At 38.8% G+C, this 21394-nt stretch overlaps 1 non-coding gene across 1 annotated transcript; it reads left to right on the top strand.

Moving 5' to 3' along the window:
• The first annotated feature begins 1543 nt into the window (after positions 1 to 1543).
• Positions 1544 to 1650, top strand: LOC143651053 (U6 spliceosomal RNA). Its single transcript, XR_013159801.1, has one exon. It is a non-coding gene; the product is annotated as a U6 spliceosomal RNA (small nuclear RNA).
• The last annotated feature ends 19744 nt before the right edge of the window (positions 1651 to 21394 follow it).

The following is a 21394-nucleotide window of genomic DNA, read 5'->3' as shown; positions in this document are numbered from 1 at the left end:
TTGGTGAGATGGCCATGCTCTCCATTTCACCCTCTTCTAGTGTCAGGGTGGCAAATGGACTCTCTGCCATTTCCATAGCATAGGCTCAACCCCTCAGAACAGTGAGGTCGTGGCCAGGGTCTCTCTAATCCCCAGGGAATGTGCTCCACCCTCTCTGAAGCTGGGGCAGCAGCACTTTCACTGAACAATAAGGCAGAAGGCCTACCATCTGAAAACTCTGGATCAAACGCACCCTTTCCACATGCATGGGTGGGTCCACTCTCCTGGCCCATGGTATCTAGGTCCAGACTTTGGCTTCCATGCTTCTGCCTTTGAAGTCATTTTTCCTTCAATCTGTCCCTTTTCTTGTCCCTTTCAGTCTACTGGTTCTCACTAAACAAACAACCTTGCTTGTTTCCCATGCAGCACACAGGGGTCCCAACTGTCAGACAATAGGACTTTCCACAAATCCTTTCCGGAAAACAGCATTTCCAGTCCTCACTTGTACTGAGATAGCTTGCTAGCTCCATGTTTGGTTAAATCCTCCATAGGCACTATTCTCTGGGGATTCATTTTCTGAAAGCTTGGAATTTTCAAAAGTATCAATTTTTGGTTTCTTTGTATCCAAGAATTCAGTTCTCAACTTGTCCTTTTCCTGTTGCTTTTTACTATAAACTGCAAGGAGAAGTTAGGCTTCACTGTCCATATTCAATTTGAAAGTCTCTTCAGCAAATTATCCAAGCTCAACACATTCAAATTCTTCCTTTGATCCAACATCAGGACTCAATTTTTCCGAATTCTCTGCCACTTTAAAACAAGGATCACCTTTCTTCAAGTTGGCAAAGACACATTCATCATTTCTGTCTAAGACCTCATTGGAAGTGCCTTTAGCATCCATATTTCTACCAACAGTCTCTTCAAAACAATCTAGACCTTTTCTATCAAGCATCTCACTATTATTCCAGAATCTTTCCTTTATCCATTTATAAAGTCATTCCAGCATTTTTGGTATTTGCAAACTCAGCAGCACCCCACTCTTCTGGTACCAAAATCTGTTTCAGTTTGCTAAAGCTGCTGAAATGCAATACACCAGAAATGGACAGGCTTGTAACAAAGGGGATTTATTAACTTCAAGTTACAATTCTAAAGCCATGAAACTGTCTAAATTAAGGCATCAACAGGAGGTACCTTCTCTGAAGAAAGGCTTCTGACATCTGGGACACCTCTGTCACATGGGAAAGCACATGGCCTGCATCCAATGGTCCTTTGCTACTGGTTTCCCTGCATTCAGCTTCTGGTTCCAGTGGCCTCCTCTCTGAGCTTCTGTGGATCTCTTAGCTTCTTTGGGTCATTTATCTCTATGATTTCTTGGCTTTTTCTGGTTTTTGTTTTGTTTTGTTTGTTTGTTTGTTTGTTTTTTAATCCTCTCATAAAATACTCCAGCGAAAGGATTAATACCCAGCTTGAAATGGGCTGGGTAACATCTCAGTTGAAATAGCCTCACCAAAAGGTCCAACCCACAATAATTCTGCACCCACAGGGATGCATTAAAAGAGCATAGTCTGTGCTTGCTTTGGCGGCACATATACTACAATTGGAATGATACAGAGAAGATTAATGTGACCCCTGTGCAAGGATGACACGCAGATTCATGAAGCATTCCATATTAAAAAAAAAAAAGAACATAGCCTTTCCTGGGGTACATAACAACTTTAAACCAGCACACTGTATAAGTTAGGGATCTTACCCATGGCCCTAAGCTGCAACATTCAATAATAGTCCCTCCCTGTATGTGCAGTGTTTGCTTTTGCTATTTTTGGTTACAGGACAGGCTCCCATCACTCTTTTGCAGCCTGCCTCTGCGAAATTTACCATGATCCTTCCTCCAGCCGAACTAATCAAGAGGCTGACATCCTCATTATTGATTGCTTCCCAGAGGAATTTATCCTACTAAGAATGGAGCAACTGTAATCACAGCAAGTACTTGATACTCGTGTGATATTTGAAAATCCCTAAATTCTAAAATACCTCTCTCCTTTAGTAGAAGGCTTTATTTTCAACGCCATTTTTCATAAAGACACATGGATGTCATGACTTCACAAGAATTCTATACATACACTACTTTTGCAATAACCTCCTACTTCTAAGGTTTGATATATTCTTTCCCCCAAAATTGGCCTGCTCCCTCACTTCCTACAAGTTTTAACTCATTTGTCACCTCTTTCCAGTCAACTTATCTTGTTCTCTCCACCCCCTCCTTGTTTGATTTTTCTCCATCACACTCACCAGGTTTAAACGTTTTTGCTACTTATCAGGTATTTGCCTGTCTTTCCCACTAGAATGTTAGCTCCTATGAGGGCAGTTCTTTCTGTATTTGTTGATTTAATGAATGACTAGCAAGCAAGAAGGCTTTGCTGATGGTTGACTAGGCTCAATCATCAGCTAAGGAGCTCACTCTCACATTCCACCTTCCCCCACCTCAAATCTATTCTGCCTGCCAAAGTCACCTGAGCCTTCAGAATTGTACAAGTACAGTCAAGTCTACCTTTTGGAAACACAGGTGCCAAGTGTGCCCTCATAAATGATTATTTAGAGAAACTCTCATTGCTCCTCTTAATTAGGGTGTAAAAGAAAAGTCGCTAATGGTTATTTTGTCTTGCATTTCGTGCTTAATGTTGTAGGTGAAGATTTTCCATCACTAGTCTGTTTTCATTCATTTTGTTTGGGAGCCCATAGTAGATTGAATTGTGTACACACCTGCAAAAAAAAATGTTATTAATCCACATTCCTGTGGTGTGAACCCATTGTAAATAGCATCTCTTGAAGAAAAAGAAATTCAGTGATAGAGAAAGCCATGGAGAGGAGCAAAAAGCTAAATGTCAATAGAACCTGGAAGAGAAAGGAGAAATGCTGTCATCTGCATTGCCATATGATGGAAAAGCCAATGACCCACAGATCACTGGCAAACAGCCCAGAATGCCACAATCTGAAATGGAGAAACATCACCTTGCAGAAGCCTCCATTTTGGTCTTCTCCCAACCTCAAAAGCTGTGAGTTAAAAAGTCCCATTGTTTAAGCCAACCCATTGAATGGTATTTGTCTTAGTAGCCAGGAAACTAAAACAGAGCCTAAACAATTTTAGTTAAAAGGGGGTATCCTCTTTGATTCAGTGGTAGAATGCTCGCCTTCCATGCGGGAGACCCGGGTTCGATTCCCGGACCATGCACACACACACACCCCAAAAAAGTGGGTATCCTCTCCGAGGGGTGTAAATCTTCCTGGTAACATGGGTCCCAACTCCCAGGAATGAGCTGGGACCAAGCAACATGGGAATGAGAAAGGCTTCTTGACCAAAAGGGGGAAGAGAAAAAGAGACCAAAAAAAGTTTCAGTGGTTAAGAGATTTCAAACAGAATCGAGAGGTTATATTGGAGGTTATTCTTATGCATTTTATAGATATCCCTTTTTAGTTTATGGGATAAACTATTGTATTGGAGTGGTTAGAGGGAAGTACCTGAAAGTGTTGAGCCATGTTCCAGTAGCCTTGATTCTTGAAGAAAACTGCATAACTATATAACTTTTACAGTATGACAGTGTGATTGTGAAACCCGTGTGTCTGATGTTCCTTTTATCCAGGATATGGACAGATCAGTAAAAATTAAAAAAAAGGATAAAAAAATAAATAATAGGGAATGCAAGGGTAGTTCAGTGACACAATTCCCACCTGCCATGCAGGAGACCTGGTTTGATTCCCAGCCTGTACACTTTCCCCCCTACCCCAAATGAAAAATAAATAATAGGAGAAGATAAGGAGAAAAAATTGGGTAGATTGAAATACTGTGAGTCAATGAGAGGGAGGGGTAAGGGGTATGGGATGTATGAGTTCTTTTTTTTCTTTTTATTTCTTTTTCTGGAATGATATAAATGTTCTGAAAACGATCACGGTGAAGAACACACAACTATGTGATGATACTGTGAGTCATTGATTGTATAATATGGTTCAACTGTATGTGTGTGGATATTTCTCAATAAAAGTATTCTTTTTAAAGTGGGTCTCCTAGTGGATTTAGCAAATACTAAACCTCCCAACAGTATTTTATGCTCTGACTATGGAATCTTCTGAAGTCATTTGAATAAGCCCTAGTGTAGTATAATTTAAGTAATAACAAAAAGAAGTGTACAACCAGTATTCAATTTCTGATATTTGTAACCAGGACCCTGAGCACCAGAAATAAGGCACAAAGTGGGGTTCAATGGCACATGCTGTGATCGTGGTATCCTTTTAATTTTTATCGTCACAATCGACTTTTTTTTCTTTTTTGTGAAAAATAACGTATACAAAAAAGCAATAAATTTCAAAGCACATCACAACAACTAATTGTAAAACAGATATCAGAGTTTGGTATGGGTTACAATGCCACAATTTTAGGTTTTTACTTTTAGCTGCTCTAAGATACTGGAGACTAAAAAAAAATATCAATATAATGATTCAGCACTCATACTCATTTGCTAAGCCCTACCTTCTCTGTGTAACGCCACTGTCAACTTTGGTCTTTCTCCCACTCTTCAGGAATATTTGGACTATGCCCATTCTCACTTTTTCATATTGAAAGGAGTTGTCAATCATATGGAATAGGGAGATGGAACTAGTTGATGTTCTGGAAAGGCTGGCCCTCTGCATTTCAGGACTTCCTAATCCAGGGACCCATCTGGAGGCTGTAGGTTTCCTGAAAATTACCCTAGTGCATGGAACCTTTGTAGAATCTTGTATATTGCCCTAGGTGTTCTTTAGGATTGGCAGGAATGGTTTGGGTTGGGGTTTGACAAACTATGATAGGTAGCAATGTCTAACTGAAGCTTGCGTAAGAATTGACCTCCAGAGTAGCCTCTCGATTCTATCTGAACTCACTCAACCATTGATACCTTATTTGTTAACACTTTTTTTCTCCCTTTCGGTCAGGATGGCATTGTTGATCCTAGAGTGGTAGGGCCAGGCTTATCCCTGGGAGTCATCTCCCACGCTGCCAGGGAGACTTTCACCCCTGAATGTTATGTCCCATGTAAAGGGGAGGGTAATGATTTCACATGCAGAGTTGGGCTTAGAGAGAGAGAGGCCACATCTGAGCAACCAAAGAAGTCTTCCAAAAGTAACGCTTCATTATAACTATAGGTAAGCTAAGCTTCTCCGCTTCATATATAATCTTCACATGAACAAACCTCAAGATCAAGGGGTTGGCCCATTGATTTGGGTGCCCCTAATGTTTGACACAGTATCAGGGGTTTCTCCTGTGGTAAAGTTTTAAAGTATTATATTTTTTCTCCCATCCCTCAAGGGGCCGTGCCAATTTTTTTTTTTTCACAGGCAGGCACCAGAAATTGAACCCGGGTCCCCGGCATAGCAGGCAAGAACTCTGCCTGCTGAGCCATCGTGGCCCACCCTGTCAATGTTTTTTGATTATCTGCTTAAAATACTCTGGAATTTTTCTAGGAATTACATTAAGGTATGAGGATTATCTGGCTCCCTGCATTTGGATTGTTTGAAGGCTCTATCCAGACATGTTGAGTTCATGTGCCACAGAAAATTAATGTTCTGGACAAAATAAAACTTTCTTCCTTTGGTCTCAAATAGTGTATGAGGTTCAAAATATAGGCAATGTCTTCCTTACCCCTGTAATCTGAATTGGCTTAATCCCAACCTGATATCTCTAAATATGAGGTTATACATATATAAAACAGCCTATCAAAATCCACAAATAACAATTAACACTCTGGACTAAATGTGACTACTATAAAAGCTTACAATCTAGGCCTCTGTTTTCTTGTAAGTATTTTTTAAATGAGATCATACAATATTTGCTCTTTTGTTTCTGGCTTATTTTGCCTCATTCACAATGTTGCATGCCTCAACTTCGTTCCTTTTTGCAGCAGCACAATATTCATTCACATGTGTACATCATTGTTTGCCAATCTACTTCTCAGTCAGTGCTTCCTTCAGCCACCTCCATTCACTGGGCATCATTTATAATGTCCAAAGTCATTTTGTCCATCACCACTCTCAATTTTAGATAATTTCATTGTTCCCAAGAGAAAGGTAACCAATAAACACATCCTCACCAAATAAAAAATACAAATCTCCCCATAACTCTTGTCCATTCCCCTATCATTTACCCCTGGTATGGCTGTGATATTGTTGATGTTTTTCTGTTAAACATAGCCCATAGCATACAATAGCAGTTTCCCTTGTATCCTGAACTTATACACTCTTTGTACAAGATTCATATCTTGGCAATAATTCGTGCAAGAACCTAACCACATTTGTAATGCTAATTAATCGGTGGGACACATGGGTCTATAAAAACCGCCTCCAATAATGTTCACCTTCAATATGGTGATATTACTTATAGACCCACTAGTGAACCACCTTCACTTCTATCTAGTCCCTTACATTTAAGTTCAACCTCATTAGCTAACCATTCACCCATCTCTAGCTTCCATGTATCTCTAGGTCTCCTATATGCTGTATTATAAGCCTTTGATTTTACCTTTACTTTGGTAACAAAAATTGAGTCATACAGTTTCTATCCTTTTGTTCTGGCTTATTTCACTCAGCATTATGTCCTTAAGGCTCAACCACCTTGTTATGTGCTTCAGGATGTCATTTCATCTTACTGCTGCATAATACTTACGTGGCACTATTTTTATAAGAACCCAGGAGGTTTTGTAGCTCACTTTTATCATGAGTCTCCAAACATCCAGAAGGACTTAGAACTGTGCCTGATAGTTGATCATTGTTAGTGATCAATCATGAACAGCACCATCAGATCATGTTAAAGGACCCCTTACTTTCTCATCCAACCAACTGAGAGAATCCTGTTTTCTTAAGAGGTTCATCTAGTCCACCTTGTAAAAGAGTGAGTTTTAGACAAGCAGAGATCAGGTCTCATGAGTCACAGTTTTCTAGATGAAACAAAATGTTTATTTAACTTGTTTGGCCCTGTTTATTTCTTACCCTGGTTGTGACACTGATAAGAAAAAAAAGTAATATGGAAGTTATAGAGTTGATCATGATCATGAAACCATTCTGGTCTGAACAGGTGATTTAGTAATCACTTTATTAAATCAAGTAACCCTAGGGCTTACATGGATTGATGAAGATAGGAAATCATAGTCCACTCCAGGGGTCAGCAATCTTTACCTATAAAGAGCCAGATAGTGAATATTTTATGCTTTGAATGTGTTTTAATTTCCAAGACTGCTTAAAGCAAATACCATGAAATAAGTTGGTTTAATGGGAATTTATTTGCTTATGATTTGAAGCCAAGAAAATGTCCAAATCAAGTCATCATCAAGACAATGCTTTCTTCCTAAAGACAAGCTGCTGGTGATCCTTGGTTCCTCCATCACATGGCAAGGCATATGGCAGTGTCTCCTGATCCCTCCTTTCTCTTCCAGGTTATGCTTATTTCAGTTTCTTGCTTTCTTGGCTTTCTCTCTCTCTCTCTCTCTCTCTCTCTCTGTATTCATTCCATTTATAAAGGACTAGAGTGGGAGAATTAAGACTTATCCTGAATTAGGTAGGTAAAAAAGCCCTACTTAGAATGGGTCCATTCCCACAGGAATGGATTAAATTGAAGAACATATCTTTCTGGGGTGCATACAGCTTCAAACCACAACAGAAGGCCATATGGTCTCCGTTGCAAGTACTCAAATTTGCCTTGGTAGAGCTAAGGCAGCCATAGACATGAATGAATGGATATGGCTGTGTTCCAGTCAAATTGGAACTAACACAGGCAGTGGGCCAAGTTTGGGCCATTTGTCCTAGTTTGCCAACCCATACTAGAGTAAATGAAAAACCTCTTACAGATTCAAATATGGAAGTCAAGTTAAAGAAGAAATACAAATTTTTGTGCAATCAAGATACTTACTGAGCACTGAACATGTAGAAAAATGGGGGTAAAAAATAAAGACATGGCTTCTCTGTCTTAGATACTCACAAACTAGCAGATAAGGAAAATACATTGTTTCAAAGCACTTTGATCGCACTAACAGAAGCTGTAATAGGTCAAGGTTTGGAATGGGGAAGACTTGGGGGGAAACATCCTAGAGCCAGGTTGCAAAAGAATGAGTGAGAAAAAAAAAAAAAAGAATGAGTAAGAGGCTTTCAAGTGGCCAGTGTCAGGTGAAGGACACTGCATTCTCAGTGGCATCTGAGAGCACAGTCATTTCACACACCTCCTTCTTGGATTGAGAGAAATGAAGGGGAATAAGGCAGGAGAAGCAGATATGGAGCAGATCCCAAAGGAGGTTCTAAGCCCTGCTAGAAAGATTCAACTCTATCTTGTGGATGACATGGAAGGAAAGAAGGAACATATTCAAATCTGCATTTTGCAAAGATCATTCTAAATTAATTCATCACCCTGTTTCTGTTTGTATCCACCATCCATCCATCCATCCATCCTTTTAGGTGTATTTCTGCCAAAAGAAAGCTTGACTTTTTGGGATGGTGACATTTGGGGTGATTTTTTCTTTCTTCTTTCTTTTCTATATTACTTCAACGTTTTATAATAAGGATGCATCATTTGCATAGGAAATGATATCATTACTTAAAAGAGACAGAACCAACAGACGTCTATATACCAGTCTCATTTATGAAAATTATTGAAAGGGGTGGATTCGTAGTTGGGTTTGCATGGATAGTGCCCCAAAGTAGAGAAGTTGACTGTGTCCAGGGGTGTTCTGTTAAAGTTGAAAGTATAGCTGTCAGGTTGAACAAGTCCACACAGATCTCATTAGAGAGTTAATGCTTACCACGCCTCACACATCTTGTCTTTTTAGGTAACATAAGATAATCTCATCTGATGGCAAAAAAAAGATATTTGGTAAAATCCAACTCCCATTCGTTTTGAACAACAAACACCTGGAACACTAGGACCTGAAGGATGCTTCCTAAGCTTGATAAGGAAAAAGAGTCACTGGTAAGGCATCTAGGCACTCTCATTAAATTAAATTCTCATTAAAATCAGAAACATCATAGTCTCCATGGTCAGGCATTCATTCAGCATACTTTCTCTCTCTTTTTCCCAAAAGAACATTACTTTTGTTCAGTTATCTACTCCTTCACCGTTCAGCCACATGTCTTAGGATAGGTGACCCCACCCAGATCTAAGGGATGGACACAAATCACTGGAGACTAAAGAATTCTCCACCCCTATTCCAACAGAAAGGTGTGTGTGAACAGTCTGGGTTAATGAAATGTGACGCGTGCATCTGGGAAAGAGGAACTCTGGCTCTACTGGGGCACTATGGGGGACAAGCCTCTTCTCTCCTATCAAATAAGCATACATGAGTTTATGGCCCCAGCTGTGCTGGCATCACACTTTGATCATGAGGGAATGAAGCCAACATTGTGGACCACAAAAAAGAAAATGGGGAAAAAAGAAACCTACACCCTTGATGAAATCTCTGAGCTACTGTATTTGCCAACCCTAAAACCTACCCCACTTCTGAATCTCCATTTATGGGAGCTAGTGAATTTATTTGTGGCTTGAGTTAGTTCGAATTGCAGATGCTATTACCTGCAATAAAGTCATCCAAATACACACTTAGAATCATTGTTATTATTATATTCATGTATTCTTCCAGAAGTTCTGGGTAAACAAGACCTGACACAAAACTAATAAATAAAAGCACCTACTAGAAAGTAGGGTCTAGAGGACTCACCAGTCACAAATGCTATAATGTATAATTAAAATAACAACAAAAAGAACAAGAGCATCAACTTTTCAACCCTTAATGAATAAAAGCTCATTAAGATGACAAGATAAATTTATAAAAACTAATAGCAGGGCAGTGCAACGTGGCTCAGTGACAGAGTTCTCACCTGCCATGCTGGAGACCCAGGTTCAATCTCTGGAGCCTGCCCATGCCAAAAGGAAAAATAATTAATAGCAGTTCTCCATGTCAAAAATAATCCTTTTGAAAATTTTCATTATTAGATGGTGGTGAGAATACAACCTTGTGAATGTCATTAACAGCTCTGAATTGTGGTCAAAAGGGGGTGTTTTAAGTTGTATGCATGTGGCCAGAATGAAATTTTTAAAAACCATAGACCTGCCCAACACAGTGAACCTTAAAGCAAACTATGGACTATAGTGAAGAGACTGTTTCATCACTTGTAAAAACCGAGGGACTCTGCTAAAGCAAAGTGCTCATGATATGAAAGCCGTGTGTGCGAAAGGGTTATATGGTACTCTGTACTTTTTGCTTTATTTTTCTGTAAACTTAAAACTTCTTTAATTTAAAAAATAAATCTTATTAAAGAAAGCACTTCTACGGAATTGCTGGATGATATACAAAAGAAACGTGTAATCTACGGAAGCAGCACAGAAAGAAATGTGAACAAAATCCTAACGAGAAATGTCTTCATTAAACATTTTCACACACCAGAAAACAGTCAGCATTAGGAATTGTTACAATTAATAAGAAGAAAGATCCTGGGTAAAAAATAAAAGGGATGATATAGAGCAGTTTGATCAAAATCAGGGCAATGTTACTAGGTGGCTTAAAGAAGGATCAAAAAGTATCCCCAACAAAATAATAATCCTTTTGAGAATGTGATGGAAACTTATTTCATTCACTGTGCAAGAAAAATATAGACCACTACTAGGTATCTTAACTAAAATATGCAGAATCTACATGTATGACACTATAAAAAAGATTACTTAGCAGCATACATATAAACTTAAACACTTAGAAAGATATGCTATGATGTAAAGTAAAAGGTAGAATGTAACCAAGTTAATATTTTTTGTGAAATTAATTTCTATTTTTTAAGAAAATTCCAGTTAAACCCAATGGAACCAATTAGGAAGCTACTGCAATATTTTTGTCAAGAAATGATGAGAAGCTGAAAGAAAGCTGTAGCAGTAGGGCCAGAGAAGAGGACACAATTATAAGAAAGAAATCATACGAGGAAGTAAAATCATGTGACTTGGTAATGACTTTCATGTGGAATTAGAGAGAGGGACGTCGTGGAGTTGGTTCAACTTGCAGCCTTCTGGCTTGGATACTTGGTGGAAGGTATCACCTTTCACTCCCTGAGAAATGGGCTATAGAGAGGAGGAGAAAGGGAAGATCTGAGGGAAAGGTAAGTGAATACAGTGATTGGTAGACTGAATTTGAGAGGCTGAGCCTCCGTGGCCCGCCCTACACTAATGTTTATAGTGGCATTATTCACAATAGCCAGAAGGTAGATGCAACCCAAGTGCCCCCCAATCAATGAATGGATAAACAGATGTGTTATACCCATACAAGGGAATGTAGTTTGGCCATATAAAGAAATAAAGTACTGATATATCCTATAACATGGATGAACCTTGAAAACATTACGCTAAGAGACAGAAGCCAGTCACAGAGGACCACACATTATATGAATCCATTTAGATGAAATGTCCAGGATAGGCACATCTATAGCAACAGAAAATAGATTAGTGGTTGCTTAGGGCTAGGAGAGAGATTAGCATGGGGGAACATGGGGGCATTGTGGGAAGTCAACTAAGGGGGAGGGCTTATAAAATTGCCCTCTTTTAAGGGTAATAAAATTGTCCTAAAATTAATTATGGTAATGGATGCACAATTCTGTGAATACATGAAAAGCCATGGAATTGTACACTTAATGGATGAATTTATATGCAAATGGAATCTCAGTAAAGCTGTTTTTGAAGAAGAGTGAATGAAAGATACGGAGCAAACATCACATTAGCCTTCGAGGGACTTGGTGGTAGACGGAGAGATATAAGGTAGGGGGTCAACTGTTTTAAGGTAGGAAAGCCTTGAACACATTTACTGACTGCGGGACAAGGGCCAGTAAATAAGGACAAGTTGAAAATACAGATGAGCTCCTAGATGGTTTAGAAGAGAGAAAGGATGAAGAAGGCTAGTCAGATGCCTCAAAAGCCTGCCCCTTGCAATGCTCTCTATTATCCCCTTCTATGGAAAACAGTTGTCATTTGAATGGACCTGCTTGAGCCTGTGCAGAAGGGAGCAGAGACAGTGCCTGAGGCTGTGCCCTCCCAACAGGGACTCTCACAGCAGGGAAACAAGTGGCCGACACGCTGGGGGACTGAGGCAGACAGGCTGAGAGAGAAAGGCAAAAAGCCCAGAAAGCAGAAGGCTGTGCACCAGGGCAGAGCTGCTCCTGAAAGCTGGCAGGAGGCTGTTAGCCATTCTCCCTCACCCTCCTCCACCTGCAGAAATGGGGGGCAGCAAGAAGTGAAAGCAGACCAGGGCTTTGGGGATCAGTTCCGTTCCACCGCGCACTGCTGACGGCGCAAAGTACGAAGCAGATATTCAAAGAAGAAACAGCAATTAGCAAATTGAATAATTGTATCTTATGTAGATATTGCTAGTCTCAGGATAACTTGTCCCATGTGGTCTTTTGCCTTCCTCACACATGTGGTAGACACATCAAGTGAGCCTGGCTTCCTGCTATCAGAATGAAGCCGTTTTCATTTTTATCAGAGCCTAAACAGCCACATTTAAAACAGTTACCTAACAATTAACTTTAATGATACACATTCAAAGAAAGTAGAAATCTTGAATTTCCTATTACTTTTTCTGTAACCAGTTGGTAATCAGAGGAAAATGGGATGCCACCTATGAGGCTGAACTCAGAACCCCATGTCTTTTACCCACTGGGTACTCAATAAATACACCTTGACTTTATTTAACTATTTTTGAGAAGGAAATACATGATCTAGATGTAGTTTCTAATGTCCTCTAGTCAAGGTGGTTGTCATTTTTTACTTTAATGTGGAGATATCTGGACTCTGTCTTTAAAAATGGCAAAAAGGACTCTGTACCCTAGAAAAACATGTTCTTAAATGTAATCCATTCTTATGGGTATAAACCCATTGTAAATAACATCTTTTGATGAGGCTACTTCAGTTAAGGTGTGACCCACCTCATTTGGGATGGGTCTTAGCCTCTTAATTGAATCCTTTATATGAGAGACAGAGAGAGAACGGAGAGCGTCAAGGAAAAAAGCCAAAATCAATGGAATCTGGAAGAGAAGAAAGAGACCAGCAGATGCCACAATGTGCCCTGCCATGGGGCAGAGGAGCCAAGGATCACTGGCAGCTGGTCTTGTGGAAGAAAACAACACCTTGATGATGCCTTGATTTGACGTTTTCCTGGCCTCAAATTGTAAGCTGATACATTCCCATTGTTTAAGCTACTGCATTTCATGGTATTTGCTTTAAGCAGCCTAGAAAACTGAAACAAGGATCTTCCCAATTGCAGGAAAAATCATTTGATTCAGGACTTTCAGCTCAATGAAGTAAATTTTCAAATTTACTTCCAATAAGATGAAAAGCAGTGAGTTCCAGAAAAAAAATGAGTTAATCGACCATATCTTGTTCAACAACCCCACTTGCTGAAACTTTCTATATGAAATAGTGGGTACATACGAGAGAATAGAGCAAGATATGCTTGGAAGGAAGAGAAATTATTGCTGAAGAAACAAACCAGGAGGGCATAAAGGTTGTCTGGATGTGACACATTAAGTGTTTAAAGAAGGAAGCAAGAGGACAGGAAAGAAGCAAAGGTGGGCTCTTTAGAACAGATCATACACCTGCAACCCTCCAGTTTCCCGTATTTCTCTGATGCTCCCATTAAACTTTGCAACACTCCTGTACATATCATAATTATTCTTATTTGACACATACAAACAAATGATGTCACAGAGATAAGTAATTTACCCCAGGTCATCCCATGTGAAAGGAATTTGGAAGAATAAAAAATGAGAGAGCTTGGCACCCAAATAGATGTGGGTGACAAAGATGTCCCCTGAGTTATGTGTATAGACATCACTGACAAAAAGCAGATAGATGTGAAAGCCAAGATGATCCCTCATCCCTTAACAACTATGAGCTCAACTCTTCCACAGTGCATCAAGGTTCTATAAGACTGATCCCAAGCTACTTTCCAAGTATATGTCCCATAATACTCTCCACACACTCTATGCAAATCATTCCTGCTCAAAGCTCCCCACCCAGCCCTATCAAGTGCTCATGGGGTGCCCAATGGCCTCCCTGTTGAAATTCTCCCCATCCTTCAAAGGTCATTTCAAATGTCTCTGTCTTGAAGCCCTCCCTCACCTTCCTCTACCAAACTGTTCCTTCCCTGTCTTTGAAATGTCACAGCACTCTGTACTTCTCTTCTGACTCACACCATATTCCATCTTATAATGTGGCTCCTTACTTTCAATAAGATTGTGATCACATTGAAGACAAGGACTATGAGTTGTTAACCTTATTTACCACCATCACCACCACCACAACAACCCATGCAGAGCCTAGAACTATTCCTGGTACACAGTAGGCACTCAACACTTCATAAGTGAATGCAAGAATGAATGACTCTGGGTCAGTGTTCTTACCAGGCTATATCTATACCATTTAGAATGTGTATAAGAATAAGGGATTACAGTAGAAAAAAGTGCAAGGTTCAGCCCCTGTTTAAGAAAGAGTCTCTAAGGAAACCCAAAACAAGAGGAGAGACAAAAACAAGGGCACTAGAGAAAAATTCAACCTCTGACACCTACAGCTATATATATAAAAAAAAAAACAGCTTGTATCCTAACTAGATAAGCGCAAAATCTCTCACCAAAGTCTACTTACCTCAGTTCCTTTTAGCCAATACTTCATGTCCTGCTTTCAACAAAATATTAGAATGCATGCTGGGGTGGATTGGAGCTATGTACCCCCCGAAGAAAACATGTTCTTAGTTTTAGTCCATTCCTGTTGATGTGAACCCCAAAATTGGGCTTATGATGAGGTTTCTTCAGTTAAGAAAAGGTCCAACTGAATCCAGATGGATCTTAATTCTACTACTGGGGTCTTTTATAAGCAGAATGAAACTCAGGGATATAGAGAAAAAGTTATGGGAAGAAGCCAGGAATCCACAGAAGCCAGGAAATGCTTCAGTGTGCACTGCCGTATGACAGAAAAACCAAGAACCAAAGATAACTGGCAGCTAGCCCCAGAACACTATAGTTTTCTGGGAAAAAGCAATGCCTTGGCGATGCCTTGCTTATGGGCTTCTCCTAACCTCAAAACTGTGAATCAAAAATGTCCCTGTGTTTAAGCTAACCCACTGCATGGTATTCATTCCAATGGCCAGGAAATACCGTCTGAAAAGACAAAGCAACATAAGAACCAGACTCAGATATGCCACAGATGTTGAAATTATCAGAATGGGAATTAAAAATAACTATGACTAATATGCTGAGGGCTCTACTTGGAAAAGTGGACAAAATACAGGAACAAATGTGTAATATAAACAGAGAAATGGAAACTCTAAAAAAGAATCAAAAGAAAATACTAAAAATCTAAAGAAACATAAAAGAAATTCTTCATTTCTGTTAGACATTCTGAGAGGGGCCCCTGTGTAGACAGGACACGGACAAGGAAAGAATCAGTGAGCTTGAAGATATTTCAATAGAAATGTAATGAACTAAAAAGCAAAGAGAATGAAGAAGAAGAAGAAAAAAATAGAATAACCAAGAACTGTAGGACAATTTCAAAAGGTATAACATAACGTGTAATGGGAAAACCAGAAGGAAAAGAAAGAGAGACTAGAACAGAAAAAATATTTAAAGTAATAATATTTGAGAATTTTTGAAATTTAATTACAGACCCCGAACCAGAGATCCAGGAAGCCAAGAGACACCAAGTAAAACAAATGCCAAAAAGTCTACACCTAGGCATATCATATTTAAAGTCCATAAAATCAGAGACAAAGACAAAATCTTGAAAGAATCCAGAAGAAACTATAATTATAGCTCCTTAACTACAACTGTAAAGGAACAATAAGAATTATACTGGACTTCTCTTCAGAAACCATGCAAACAGAATAGAGAGGAGGGAAATGTTTAAAATGTTGAAAGGAAAATTCACCAATCTAAAATTCTATACATAGAGAAACTATATTTCAAAAGTAAAGGAGAAAAAAAAAATGAAGGGAAAGCTGAGTGACATCACCAACATGGCACTAAAAGACATCCCCTGGAAAACTCTTCCCTCAGAAACAAGTAATAACAGGACAAATCCTAGTTGCTTGGAATGCTGGAGAATGATAGAGTATGGAGAATGCTCCACAAATGCTGAATTAAAGAAAGAGAAAAAGCACCAAAAACCTAGGAGATCTGCCCTGGACCCATCAGTTCAGATCCCTCCCCAACACGCCTCTTGACATGATGACAGAGGCAGCATAACCCAGGCACTTCCTAACATGGATACAGCTATAGATCACTCAGAGCAGTGATTTAGAACTCCACAAATATCAAGGCAAAGGGACCCAAATCCACAGAGACAAAGGGGAGAACAAAAACAGCTGATGAGTACACATACAAAAGTGCCACCAGGGGAAGAAAGAAGAGAAATAATGGCAGAACTCTGGCAAGAGTGAGAACATACGCACAACAGTCTCTGATATCTAGATCACCCAAATGAAAAAATGGCCATTTTGCATTGACCTCATCTGCATCCTAATGGGGAAGTAACTGGAGGCAGAAAAACCTCACATTAAAAAAGCAGGGGGAAGGGGGTCTGGCTTGCAGTGAGGGAGGATGGGTCCCAGATCTGGATAGTGTGCTAGAAAGGGGACACGGAGTAAGAGAGAGAACTTAAACAAATCAAAGGAGCTAGGGAGAAAATTCTGCACAAAAACAGAACAGAAAAGAATTTCCAGAAAAAGGAAGCTTTCTCTTGGAAGTGAAACTATTACACACAAAAGGGCAATCCTAAAAATTGTACCACATATCCAGGGCAATAATCAGGTGCAGAAGAGTGGAGAAAATCGAACAGTTAAACATGGCTATTCTAAAGTCCAGTATGAGTTGGAACAAAACAGAGTCGTAACATTTAGACAATCTACAATAAAACCCTAGGCAAGAGGGAGATACTGACCTTCAGAGTAAGCACATCAAAATAGTCAAATGCCTAGACATCAGCAAAAAAATTTTAAATCTACTAAGAAACAAGAAGATATGACTCAGTTAAGAGAACAAATTAAAAACCTTCAGAGGAGACATAGATTTTGGAACAACTAATCAAAGACTTTCAAACAAATCTCCTAAATCAATTCAAGGAGATGAAGGAAAATATGGATAGAAATAAACTAATGGTGGACATAAAACAGAAGGATAATAAGAAAGCAGTGTGTGAGGAAAAAGGAGAATTAGAAAGTGTGAAGAAACATAAAAGAAATTATGGGGATGAATAATGAATACTGTAGATTAAAAATAAAGTAGAGGCAATGAATAATGGAGATTAAAAACACACTACAATAGTTGGGGGGCAGATATATGTGAGTTTATAGACAGATGGGATGGAGAGAGGTGAAGTCAGATAGGTAATTGGGAGCCAAATTGCTCTGTAAAGAAGACGGGTCATCCGTGCTTGGGAAAATGGGAGCAGGGTTGAGCAGAAGATGTGTGAGCAGCAATGAGGACTTCTTGAGGTTGGAAGCTATTCATTTGTAATAGAATCAACTGGTGCAGTTTTATCAATTACATCAGCAGTACTCAGCAGTTAGAGAAAAGAATTGAGGGATAGGATAGTTGGATTGAACCAGCATTAAACAGTCCAGAAATAGCCCTAAGGACAAGGAGATAAAAGCATTAAAGTAATGACAGAAACAATAGCAATAACAATAACTGAGATTCATTGTATTTCACATGCGTTATTTAGTTTAATCCTCATAGCAACTCTGTAGGAATTATGATCTCCATTGTATGGTTGAGAAAACTCGGGCTTAGAATGTAAGGTGGAAATTAAGCAGGTTTTGGCTATCTGCATTTGGAGATGCCTTCCTAGGTAGCAGAATCCCCCACCCCTTGGGTCTTGCTGTGAGGTAAGATCCCACCTCCCACTGGGCCTAATGTGGGCAGATATCCTCATCTCAACTCCTTGGTAGGGAGCAAGTGACTCAATTTGGCCAGTCAGATGCTCCTGCCAGAGGTTTTGCCTCTGAGTACTTTGAGGAAGTACTCAAAGATACAGCAATAGGAAGAGCAGATTCTCAAGGCTGCTGCAGATTGAGTCTAACAGTGAAAATGCAATGAGTGCCCAAAGTTGAACTTCCAAAGGCAGGGGCCTAATACAATAGTTATTTTGATGTCAGCTATGAGCCTTTTCTGGCTTCTGACTTCTTCTTAGATTTGTTTACCTGCCTTCACATTGATCCTGTGAGGTACCCAATGCCATCCAATTGTTCATGTAATTTAGGATCACACAACCTTACTGAGTGATTCATTAATGGAACAGTATTGCATCCAGAAAGGAGAAAGGAGTTCTACTGACAAGGTAGCAAGGAGGAGCTTATATAGGAGACATGTGGAAAGCATGTTTGGAAATATTCCAATTGACTGACATTAAGTTTCCATTTTATATAGACAGGTCTTACGAAGTTGGGAGCTGTGCCAGTTTGAATCTGTGATGTACCCCAGAAAAAGCATGTCCTTTAATCCTCATCCAATATTGCTGGGTAGGAGTTTTTTTTATTATCCATGGAGATGTGACCCACCCAATTGTGGGTGATAACTTTTGATTAGATGGTTTCCACGGAGGTGTGTCTCCACTCATTCAAGGTGAGGTTGCTTACTGGAGCCCATTAAGAGGGAACCATTTTGTGGATGAAGAAGGAAAACATCCCTGGGGGACCTTCATGAAACAAGAAGCCTGGAGAGAAAGCAAGCAGACATCACTATGTTTATCATATACCCTTCCAGTTGAGAGAGAAACCCTGAACTTCATCAGCCTTCTTGAGTGAAAGTAACCTCCTGTTGGTATCGTAATTTGGACATTTTCATGGCCTTAGAACTGTAAATTTGCAACTTAATGAATTCCCCTTTTTAAAAGTCAACCCCACCGGCACATACACACACACTACAGACATACAATAGCTGATTTGAACAGGCAGAAGAAAGAACCAGCAATCTAGAAGACAGGACAATTCAAATTATACAGTCAGAAGAATAGAGAGAGGAAAGAAAAAATTAAGTCTAAGAGACTTTAGTGACAACATGAACCATACTGACATATGCATCATGGGACTCCCAGAAGGAAAAGAAAAGGGGAAAGGGGCAGAAAGAATATTTGAAGAAATAATGGTCAAAATTTTCCCAACTCTTGTGAATGATATAAATATACATAGCCAAGAAGCACAATGTACTACAATCAGAATAAACCATAATAGACCTACTGTGAGACACATATTAATCAGAACACCAAATAACAACGATAGAGAACTATGAAAGCAGCAAGATAAAGGCAGTTCATCAAATATAAGTGATCCTCAATAATACCGTCTGTTTCTCATCAGATATATCACTATTATACAGAAAGGGAGGCTGAAATAAATAGGGGGGAATATACCTAAAAGAATTGAAAGCAAGGACTCAAACAGATATTTGCATACCAATGTTCATAGTGGCATTAGTCACAATTGCAAAAAAATGGAAGCAACCCAAGTGTCCATCAACTGATGAAGTGAGAAGCAAAATGTGATAATATACATACAATGTAATATTATTCAGCAAGGAAGAGGAATGATTCTCTGAAATAAGCAGTAATATGGATGAACCTTGAAGACATCATGTTGAGTGAAGTTAGCCAATGAATTTCACTGATAGGAAATAATTAGAATAATCAAACTCATATAATCAGAATCTGGAGTACAGTTTACCAAAAGTTGGTTTAGGAGTGAGGAATGAGGAGCTATGTTTTGAGTCTACAGAATTTTACCTGGGTTGCTTGTAAAGTTTAGGTTATGGATGATGGTAAGGGCACAACATTGTGAATGTAATTGCAACATTGAATTATCTATATGAATATTGTTCAAGAGGAAATTTTAGGTTTTTTTTTTATAATTTTTTAAGGAAGGAGAAATGTACACCAAAAGCAACAAAAGAAAATGAAATAAGTGAAGTCTACTAAAGGAATGAAGAGCATAAGAGAAGGAATAAGTGAAGTTAAAATGAAATTTTATGTTTCTTATTCTTACTTGATATAACAGATAGCAGTGTATGCAAAATACTAATTGTACAATCTACTGGGTAATTATAGTTTATGGATACATGAAATAAATGAAGTTAGTGTTATAAGAAGATAGGAAGGAGGAATCAGGAATATTTTGTTATAAGGTATATACACTACACATGAAGCAGTTATTTGCAAATTGTGTTATTTGAAAATGGACTTAGATTAGTTGTAAGTGTATATCGCAAACTCTAGGGCAACCACTAAAAATTTTTAAAATAGGTATCATCAATATGCTAGGAGAGGAGAGAAAGTGGAATTATATAAAATGCTCAATTAAAAACTACAGTAGGCAAGGGTGCACAGGTGGTTCAGTGGTAGAATGCTTGCCTTCCATGTGGAAGACCCAGCTTCATTCCCGGACCATGCACCAAAAAAAAAAAAAAAAGAAAAGAAAAACTACAGTAGGCAGAAAGTGAGTGGAAGACAAAAGAGAAACAAATAATCAGGGTGAGGATAAAAGACAGTTACTAATATAGTACTTATTAATCCAACAATATCAATAATCACTTTAAATGTGAGTGGTGAAACTATAGAAATTAAATGACAGAGACTCTCAGAATGAATAAAAAACCACAAGATTCAATTCTATGTTGTCTACAGAAAACCCATTTGAAATTTAAAGACTACTCCCTATCCCATATTATTGACAACCCCTCCCAACATATAAAAGTTAGAATGGGCATAGCCCAAATAACCCCAAAGACTGGGAGAAAGAGCAAGGAGACAGTTAGACAGAGAAGGTAGGGTTTAACAAATGAGTATGATTGCTGAATAATTATATTGATATTTCTTTAAGTCTCCAATGTCTTGGGGCAGCTAGAAGTAAAATTATGGAATTGTAACCCATAGCAAACTCTGAAATCTGTTCTACAACTAATTATTGTGGTGTACTTTGAAATTTATTGCTTTTTTGTATATATGCTATTTTTCACACGCAAAAATTTTAAAACATAGATAGATAAAAAGTAAAGGTATGGTAAAAGTTATATCATGCTAACACTAATCAGAAGAAATCTGAAGTGGCCACATTCGCTTCAGACAATGCAAACTTCAGAGCAAAGAAAATTATCAGTGATAAAGAGGAACATTATGAGACAATGAAGAGATTAGTTCTCTAAAAAGATGTAACAACAACAACAACAACAACAACAAAAGGTGTGACAATGCTTAATGTATATGCACCTAATAACAGAGCATCAAAATACAGGAGAAAAAACTGATATAACTTCAAGGAGATATAGAAAAATCCACTATTATCCTTGGAGATTTCAATACCAGGATGAAAATTAGCAAGGATAAAGTTGAACTGAATAG

The sequence above is a fragment of the Tamandua tetradactyla genome, chromosome 11 (assembly GCF_023851605.1).
Source record: "Tamandua tetradactyla isolate mTamTet1 chromosome 11, mTamTet1.pri, whole genome shotgun sequence".
In the NCBI taxonomy this organism is placed as follows: domain Eukaryota; kingdom Metazoa; phylum Chordata; class Mammalia; order Pilosa; family Myrmecophagidae; genus Tamandua; species Tamandua tetradactyla.
The sequence above is the reverse complement of the archived record's forward strand: the minus strand, read 5'-3'. Positions and strand labels throughout refer to the sequence as shown.